At 51.7% G+C, this 8,671-nt stretch overlaps 1 long non-coding RNA gene across 1 annotated transcript; it reads right to left on the bottom strand.

Moving 5' to 3' along the window:
• Positions 1 to 587: 587 nt before the first annotated feature.
• On the bottom strand, positions 588 to 3,261 carry LOC147648896 (uncharacterized). The gene is made up of 2 exons (XR_015279749.1): positions 3,170 to 3,261; positions 588 to 2,376 (listed from the first exon to the last, which is right to left on the bottom strand). It is a non-coding gene; the product is annotated as an uncharacterized LOC147648896 (long non-coding RNA).
• Positions 3,262 to 8,671: the final 5,410 nt, after the last annotated feature.

Here is an 8,671-nt window from a genome sequence, read left to right on the forward strand (position 1 = left end):
AGCGCTGGTACCCGACAGGACAGCTCCACAGCCAGAGGGACACGATGGAGATCCAGCCTCTGCACCCGGATTTCAGTGCTTTAATGACATCACGGCACAAAGGGAAGAGTGTGAGAAAATGGGGTAAGAGAGCATATTTTCTCGTGTTAAATCACCACTCTAGGTCCTGTTGCCATAAGCAGCCTGAGGGATATTTTTCAAGATGATAAAACACAGCGTAAATTAGGAAAACAAGAGAGAAACAGAAACAAAACACCATATTGTGTAAGATCATATCTATTGATACCAGAAAAACTTCTCAGAATGAACTATCTCATTCATATTTACTCTTGTTTGGGGTTTTTCATTTGAAGAAATGAAAAATATGTCATTTCTGTTTTTCTATAAAAATAACTGTTGTGATTGATGTCACCTTTGTAGCCTCACCTCATTGCCTGCAGAGGTCAGCAGAGCCAGAGCCCTGGTGGAATGTGAGCAGCTCTGCTCCTTCCAAGGCCAGGAAAAAAAGAGAAACATTTGAAGATCTTTTAACTTGTTAAATGTAAAACTTGAAAAGCCTCACACTGAAATCTCAGCAGCCACAGGTAAGTTTTATTTGGCCAGCTTTATTATTTCTCTGCAGAGAAAGCTAGTTAAGGAAGGATGAATCCAGCCCATAATTACTTAATTCCAGTCTATAATTCCTTCAGTGAACAGCAGCAGTTCACTGGAGAGCACTCAGGCTCACACTGAAAGAGAGAATTGCAGGTGTTTGCCCTTTTGGAACTGTTCTAAGGAAACATGCAAAGGCCTGAAATGGGGAGGAGAATGCTGGCAGCACAGGTGTGGTGGCACAGTTCTGTCCCTGGCTGCAGGAGCTGAGTGCTGTACAGAGCTTGAGCTCCCAAAATGCTCTGACTTCAAAGGCTTCAGGGAGAAGGAGCCCTGCAGGATGGCTCAGCACCATCACACTTACAATCTACTCTTGCTACTTCTAATGCAACCGGTCTAAGCTTCCCTGGAAAACCTGCAGGAAAACGAGGGAGGATCAGATGTGACATTCTGGACTTTGCCTGTGAAAAGCAATCAGGAAAAAAACCAGAATAAAGCAAAGTACAGAGAGACTCATGGTTGTACTTGATACGCTGAAAGGAGAACAGGGAGACACAAAATCATGGGCAGGTCAGTTTTACACAAAACATCAAGGACAGGAGGGAGTGACTGCTCCTGGGCACGGCTGGCACAGGAGAGCAGCAGCCAGCAGAGAGTTCAGAGCACAGCCACCCAGGGAACCCAGCAAAAACAAGAGCATTGACATGTCCTGAGTGTGAGTGAGAAACCTGAGCAGTGCCAGGGAGCAGAGCTGCTCCGGAGGGGAGAGCCCCAGGCTGGGATGGGGAGTGTGCTGGAGCATCTGTGGCTCTGCCCTGGTGGGAGCTGCAGGCTGCAGGGAAGGGAAAGGCTGCACAAAACACAGACACTGTGAGGCTGCAGGGAAGAGAAAGGCTGCACAAAACACAGACAGAATTGTGACCCCAGTGCAGAACTCCGACCTCCACTCTCTGTGGTACCATGAGCTGCTCTGCCATTAAAGGCCACCTCCTGCTGAGCCCATTAATGGAAAATGGCTCAGGAAAATTGTAATTTTTTTAAACAGCATAAGGATACAATTAAAAGCAGCATCTCTGATCCGGAACTGCTTTGCCACGAACTGAACACGCCTAAACCTAGCCATGGTTGAGCACAGCTATTCCATTCAGCACTGGATAAACCCAACAGCAGAGTGCCCAGAATCTGATTTAATTTGAAAGACCACAAAATTATATTTCTCTGCTGACTTTCCAGGTTGCAGGATTAGATACAGAGATTTTAGTTTTTCATTACTTCTTTTTAACTCAATTTGACAGAAATGGCTTTTAGTACAAGGCAGAATTTTCTGGGTGCAGGGGGAATAATGGAAACATCAGAGAAATGGCAAAGCACAGTTGGGGAGATCTGTCTGATCTGCCTGGAATGCACTGGAATGCAGGGAGGCCAAGGTTTCTGGAAGAGCAGGAGTCTTTGCATCTCTCGTGGGACATTCAGTGGTGCAGGAGAGCAGCCCCTGTTCGTGGGAAGCCTGGGCAGGACCGGCAGGCTCGGGGTGCGCCGGCCTTCGGCAGGACACGGGAAGGATTCGTGCGTGGCTTCAGGCTGCAGGGGAAGGAAGGGCGGCGGCCAAGGACAGACAGACACAGGGAGGGACACCCGGAGCTGCCCTTCCTCAAGGCTTTGCTGATTAAGGAGCTCCTTTTCTTGGCAGTTCCAGCTGGCATCAAAGCATTGCTGGGAGAGACACCCGGGCAGGCGAGCAGCTCGTTCCCAGCTGGCTCAGCACTTTCCTGTCCGCACTTTCACCTGTGAGAACACAAGAACCGCTCCTTGAAGGCAGCCGGGCTCTGCTGGCAGCCCCGGGAGGCAGCTGCTGTCCGTCTGTCCCTCCGGGCAGTCCCCGCAGGTGGGACAGGAGCCGAAGGAGCTGCCTTGGAGCGCACTGGGGTTGCTGGCTGCCCCCGGGGCTCCGGGAGGCTTTGTCTAGGGAAGAAATGGGATTTTCAGGCTGAGCTGCGAGCTGGGGGAGCCGGGCAGTGTCGGAGGGACAGCAGCTGCACGCTCGGAGCTCGGGCCCATTGCTGCTGTGGGTCCCCCCAGCGCCCCTCTGACCGCAGCCCTGAGCCCCTGGAGCACGGACAGGCACGGGTTAACAGCGGGGCACTACTCCCCTCCCTGCTCCCCTCCCGGCCATCCTGCCCTGCTCCCCTCCCCTCCCTGCTCCCCTCCCGGCCATCCTCCCCTGCTCCCCTCCCTGCTCCCCTACCCTGCTCCCCTGCTCCCCTGCCCTGCTACCCTACCCTGCTCCCCTCCCTGCCCTCCCGGCCACCCTCCCCTGCTCCCCTGCCCTGCTCCCCTGCTCCCCTGCCCCGCTCCCCTGCCCCGCTCCCCTGCCCCGCTCCCCTGCCCTGCTCCCCTGCTCCCCTGCCCCGCTCCCCTGCCCTGCTCCCCTGCTCCCCTCCCTGCTCCCCTGCCCTGCTCCCCTGCTCCCCTGCCCCGCTCCCCTGCCCCGCTCCCCTGCCCTGCTCCCCTGCTCCCCTGCCCTGCTCCCCTCCCTGCTCCCTGCCTGCTCCCCTCCCGGCCATCCTGCCCTGCTCACAAAGGCTTGACAGGAAAATGGCCTGGGCAATGGTCTGTGACCCAGCAGGCAGCGTGCTTGTGAGAGGCAGCTTTCTAATGACTCCTCAGTCTGAGATTTTATCCCTGTAAGTGCAACTAGGTCTCAGTGTCCCTGATTAGTTTCTTGTGACAAATTCCATCTGTCTGCCTGGGAACAACAAAGACCTAAAAAACCTGAGCAGCAGCCATGCAGCCAACTGCTCCCATGCTGGGCTTTGTCATCACGAGAAATCACTTACAAAACAGGAAACTCTTCCTTGATTTTTTTGGGACTATTTGCCATGAAATGTCACCTTCTCAGATGAAGGGATGGGATTTATCACAATTAAGGGAGGCTTTGACATATCCCTTTGAGTGAATTAAGGGCGCTTTAATTCTTATAAAGAACCAGCAAGGAGACCTTCTTCTTCTTCTTCTAAAGCCTTTATTGATCAGCCTGGGTGGGGGCACGGGTGGGGGCACGGGTGGGAGCACGAGTGGCCACATGGCCACTGCTCCTGGTGGACAAAGAAAAGAAGGTGAAGCAGCTTTGCCCAAACGCAGAGCTGAGGTCTCCACCCTGACAGGAGCCCCATGGGGGACCTTTCTCAGTTTTGGCTCCCTGAAAGTCCAGGGGGATGGCTACGAGAGGGTCCTGTCCTGTCATGGTGACACAACCAGATGGCTTTGCAAGGTAGCTTGGTGTCCTGTCAGTCCTCCGGTGTGCTCCGGTGGCTGTTCGTACCATGGCTCGCTGGCTCTAGGGGTCCACAGGTGGTGGTCTCACCTCCTGCTGTGGCTCAGACTCCTGAGTTAGAATACCATGGTTAGAATGGTTCGACTCATGGTTACAATACCAGGTACAGCCATTTATTGCCATGTGGAAGCATAGGGGAGCAGTGGAGGCAGGGCCTGGCTGAGCTAGGAACAAGGAACACAGGGTACAGCAACTTGGGACAGGGGTACAAGGTAAGGGGTTTCTATTAATTTACAAACTAAAATTAATAAAAATTTATTAATTTATATTAATTTACAAACAGTAACTGTCCAACAAGAAACATGGCTAACAATCTTTTAATTGTTCTTAACAATTCTGAATTCACCCAGGGCTTTGTTGGTGCAGCAGGAGTCCCTTGCAGTTTACAACACTTATTAGCTTGCATATTTTTGGGCAGTTATTGGTATGATTTTGCTGCTCCCAGCAGCGTGGGCTGCCGAGGTTGCTGGAGCATGTTGACAAGGAGCAGCTCATTGTCAGAATGTTGGCTCCAGACGTTCCTCAGGAATGCAGAGAGAGGACTCTTGTGCTGGGCTGTTGATTGACTGAGCAGTTTCCTATATATTTGCCTTTTTTAGAGTCACAATACTCCTGCATCAGTGCCCTCGTCAGTCACCGCTTTCCTGCTGTGCCATTTTTGGCTGTTTCATGAGACAGAGGAGCCCAGTCTGTGGCACGGGGTTCTGTGGCACAGGGGTTCTGTGGCACAGGGGATCTGTGGCACACAGATTTTGTGGCACACAGATTTTGTAGCACAGGGTTCTGTGGCACAGGGTTCTGTGGATTTCACTCCACAGATGCTGGTGCAGGGGTTGCAGGGCCCTGGCACGGGGAGGGGGCAGGTGGTGGTGGGCTGCCAGTAGCACTCCCCACCGGGGTCTCCCAGCTTCCTCCTGCCCTGGCACTGCTGCCTGCTCTCCCTGTGGCCTCGCCTGCCTTTCCCGTTCCGCAGCCGCGTCAGCAGCGCCGTGGCCTTGGCCCCGCGCTCCGGTGAGGCAGCAGCACTTGCACCTGGCACAGTGTCCCTGGCTTTGTACAGTGTCCCAGGCATGGCACAGTGTCCCTGGCATGGCACGGTGTCCCTGGCATGGCACGGTGTCCCTGGGATGGCATGGTGTCCCTGGCTTTGTACAGTGTCCCTGGCATGGCACGGTGTCCCTGCATGGCACGGTGTCCCTGGCATGACACGGTGTCCCTGGCTTTGTACAGTGTCCCCGGGATGGCACGGTGTCCCTGCCATGGCACGGTGTCCCTGCATGGTACGGTGTCCCTGGCCTGGCATGGTGTCCCTGGCATGACACGGTGTCCCTGGCTTTGTACAGTGTCCCCGGGATGGCACGGTGTCCCTGCCATGGCACGGTGTCCCTGGCTTTGTACGGTGTCCCTGGCCTGGCACGGTGTCCCTGCCATGGCACGGTGTCCCTGGCTTTGTACGGTGTCCCTGGCATGGCACGGTGTCCCTGGCTTTGTACAGTGTCCCCGGGATGGCACGGTGTCCCTGCCATGGCACGGTGTCCCTGGGATGACATGGTGTCCCTGGCATGGCTTTGTACAGTGTCCCCAGGATGGCACGGTGTCCCTGCCATGGCACGGTGTCCCTGGCTTTGTACAGTGTCCCTGAGCTGGCACGGTGTCTGAGGGGCTGGCCAGGCTCTGCCTATGGCTGGCATCATGGGCTGATGCCTCTCCATGGTGGGCCTGCTCTCCTGAGTGTTGCTGCAGCAGGGGGGGTTAGCACATGAAACACCCCACAAAACACAGAACGTGTTGTGTTTGCTGTTGCTGTAGCACACAGAGGAGACCTGGAACACAGGGTGGGAGCTGGTGAGGCACTGGGATGAAGCCAATCATCCCAAAGGTTTTTATCCCAAACTCCTGTTTTGGAAAACTGTGGGTATGGATGAACTGTGCAGAGCCAGCAGCCCTTGGTGGGAGTTACTGGGACCAGCTGGTGTGTCCAGGCTGCTCCTCCCCACCTTACTCTGGTGTTACTTGTTGGTGACTCAGGGACATTTCATCAGATCTTTAAGCTGGTTTTGTTCCAACCCGAGGGGTTCTCCAGCCACAGGAGGGCGGCACCAGCACAAGCTGCCAAAGTGCTTGTTACAGCTTGGGTTTCGTTAGAAAAATAAAACAAAACATAAATTAGCGCATATATATGTATTGTGTGTGTGTATTATGAAATAAAAGATAAAACTGTTTAACAGGAAGGAAGGGAGGAACCCTCAAGAATCGCTCAGCCCTGATGAGCCCTTGTGCGAATCCATGGAGAAATAGAATTTCTTTTTCAAAGCAAGATTTATCCCTAAATCATTTTTTAACTATCACAAGAAGGTAGAACCCCCATGAAGTGATCCAGCAGGAGCATCCTGTTTCCTCTAAGAGCTGGGGCAGCTAGAAAGCCAGCAGGACTTTTGTGGCACCTTTCATGGTTTAAATGTACAACAGACTTGGACAGTGACATAATGCACTACTCATTCACAAATCATTCACCATTTCCAACATATCTTTTAAAGGGGTAGAGATTTGATGGCTGTTTTGATTGTGTTTACAGTGGCTTGGAAAATAATTAAAAGAGGAAATGAGAGGAGAGTGGGTGCTGAGGTCCTGGGGTCTGAGAGACCCATGTCTCACCAGTGGATCTCTCTGGGTTCAGCTTTTGCAGGGTCAGAAGGCTCACCTCCTGCTCAATCTCCTGCTTCACTAAATAAGGGAAAAGTTATATAAATGATGTTGAAATGTGGAATTGCTGGCAATACTCGGCCATGCTCTGCAGCTCTCAGCACCTGGCTGATGTTTAACCTGAAATCCTGCTCAGGTGAATGGGATTTGTCTGTCTGAGGGGTGTGTGAGGCTCAGGCCAGGCCAGCCTTGGTGATGTTTCCTGCAGATGGAGATAATTTCTTGGGTCAGAGCTCAGTCTGCAGCAGGGTAAGGGCATTACTTTCCCAAAAGACTTCTTTGGTTGGTGTGATTTGTTTCTGAGAAAGATCCTTGCAAGGGGTAAACTAAGAATTGGCACAGAGTGTCAAGGGACAGCATTTGGGGCTCAATACCTGAGCTAGGCAAGCCCCGAAAAAGAGTCCAAAATGGAATTCTTTTATTAGCTTTTCCCTGGCACTGACACCTCCAGATTTTATCTGCAGCTGTGTGGGAAGAGCTCACACTGCAAATGTAATTCCCATGGGATGGGGCTCAGGGGAATCAGACTGTGTTTGAGCCCATCCTGGAGAAGGACCCAAACATGCTGACTGAACAACAGATTGCAGAGAGTAGTGTTGCAACACACAACATGATTAGAGAGCTTTGAGGAGCACTTAATCTAAAACACTACACAAAAGGATGGGTTTTTTAATTTACAGTGGGGAAAGCCTTCTCTACACAGCTGAAAGCAAGAAGGGAGGTGAGCTCCAGCTTCTGCAAGGCTGTGATGCAATCTGGCATTGGGAACTTGCTAAAATATACTGGGGCACTGCTTCAAGTTCAGGTTCTGATTGAGCTTTAATATCTTATAAAAATTAGCCTATATTATTCAAAATGAAAGGGTTTAAAGTCACATCAAAGCTAAATCTCACTCTGTAACAGGCCTCAGGCCAAACCAAGCTGGGTTTTGTGAGGAGACTCTGAACTCTGCTCTGCCCCATGATGGGTGTGTGGCTCTGAGCACCAGCTAAAGGCAAAGAGCAAGATTTGTTTCCCTAAAGCCAGAAGGAGCTTCCTCATCTTCCCCAGCAGGGACTGGGCTCAGGCTGGAGGTGCTGGAAGGTTTCCCTGGCCTGTCCATGCTGCTGAGAATTAATGGGGCTCTTCCTTTCACTCAGTTACTGGCTATCCACCTGTGAAGCTGTAAAGGGTAGAACAGTAAATCTTACAATCAAATATTAAATTATACCTAATTTATTTGCTTATGGCAAACTGTAAGCTCTGCAATCAGATGTGTAAAGGGTTATGTCACAAGCTCTCCTGTGAGACAGGGGATGTGCCTGGAAGTGCACTGGGGGGGTTGCTGAGCCAAAGGGGACACGGGCAGGGATTGACCACTGTAAACCTGGGGTGTCCCAGTCCCAGAGACCCCAGGGCAGCCCCTCAGGCAGCCCTCGGCCTGGGCTCAGGGGTCCCTGCTCCCTGACTGTGGTAAATGTCTCTCCACCTCAAAACAGCTTTGCGTGCTTTTACTGTAGCTGAAACATTCAGTATTTAGGAAGAAGTTTATTGTCTGAATCAGGACAAAACCAGCATGTGTTTGGCAGCACTTTCTGCATAATATATTAAAGATTTTCTACTTGTGTATAAAATCCTTCAAGTCACCTGGATTTTTTCCATGGACTGCACTCTGCTCAAGGTTTCCATTTGCCTTAGAGTTGTACATTTGTCCTTGTCCTCTCTGGCAGCCTGTGCTGCCATCCTGCAAACTGGCTCAGAAAATGGTACCAGGGAGGTGCAAATCAGAACCTCCCAGAAGAAAAGGATCTGATGTCTCCCAAGCAGATTTCTAAATGAAAAATTGTGTTTCATACTTTACTGTTCAGGAAGAGGAGAGAAAAACCGTGTCTGGATTGGAGTATTTTCAGCATTTGGGATGGTAGGTGAATTTTAAACAGAGCCCAGCTGGAATACGGCCAGTCTGGGAAGCACAGTGTGGCAGTTTTCTCTTCCCTTTCCATTATGGTCCAAGCAGAAACAACAGCTGGGGGAGAAGGTACTTTTAGTCAGATTTTCCCTAAT

Source organism: Cyanistes caeruleus, chromosome 29 (assembly GCF_971803275.1).
Source record: "Cyanistes caeruleus chromosome 29, bCyaCae1.hap1.1, whole genome shotgun sequence".
Taxonomy (NCBI): domain Eukaryota; kingdom Metazoa; phylum Chordata; class Aves; order Passeriformes; family Paridae; genus Cyanistes; species Cyanistes caeruleus.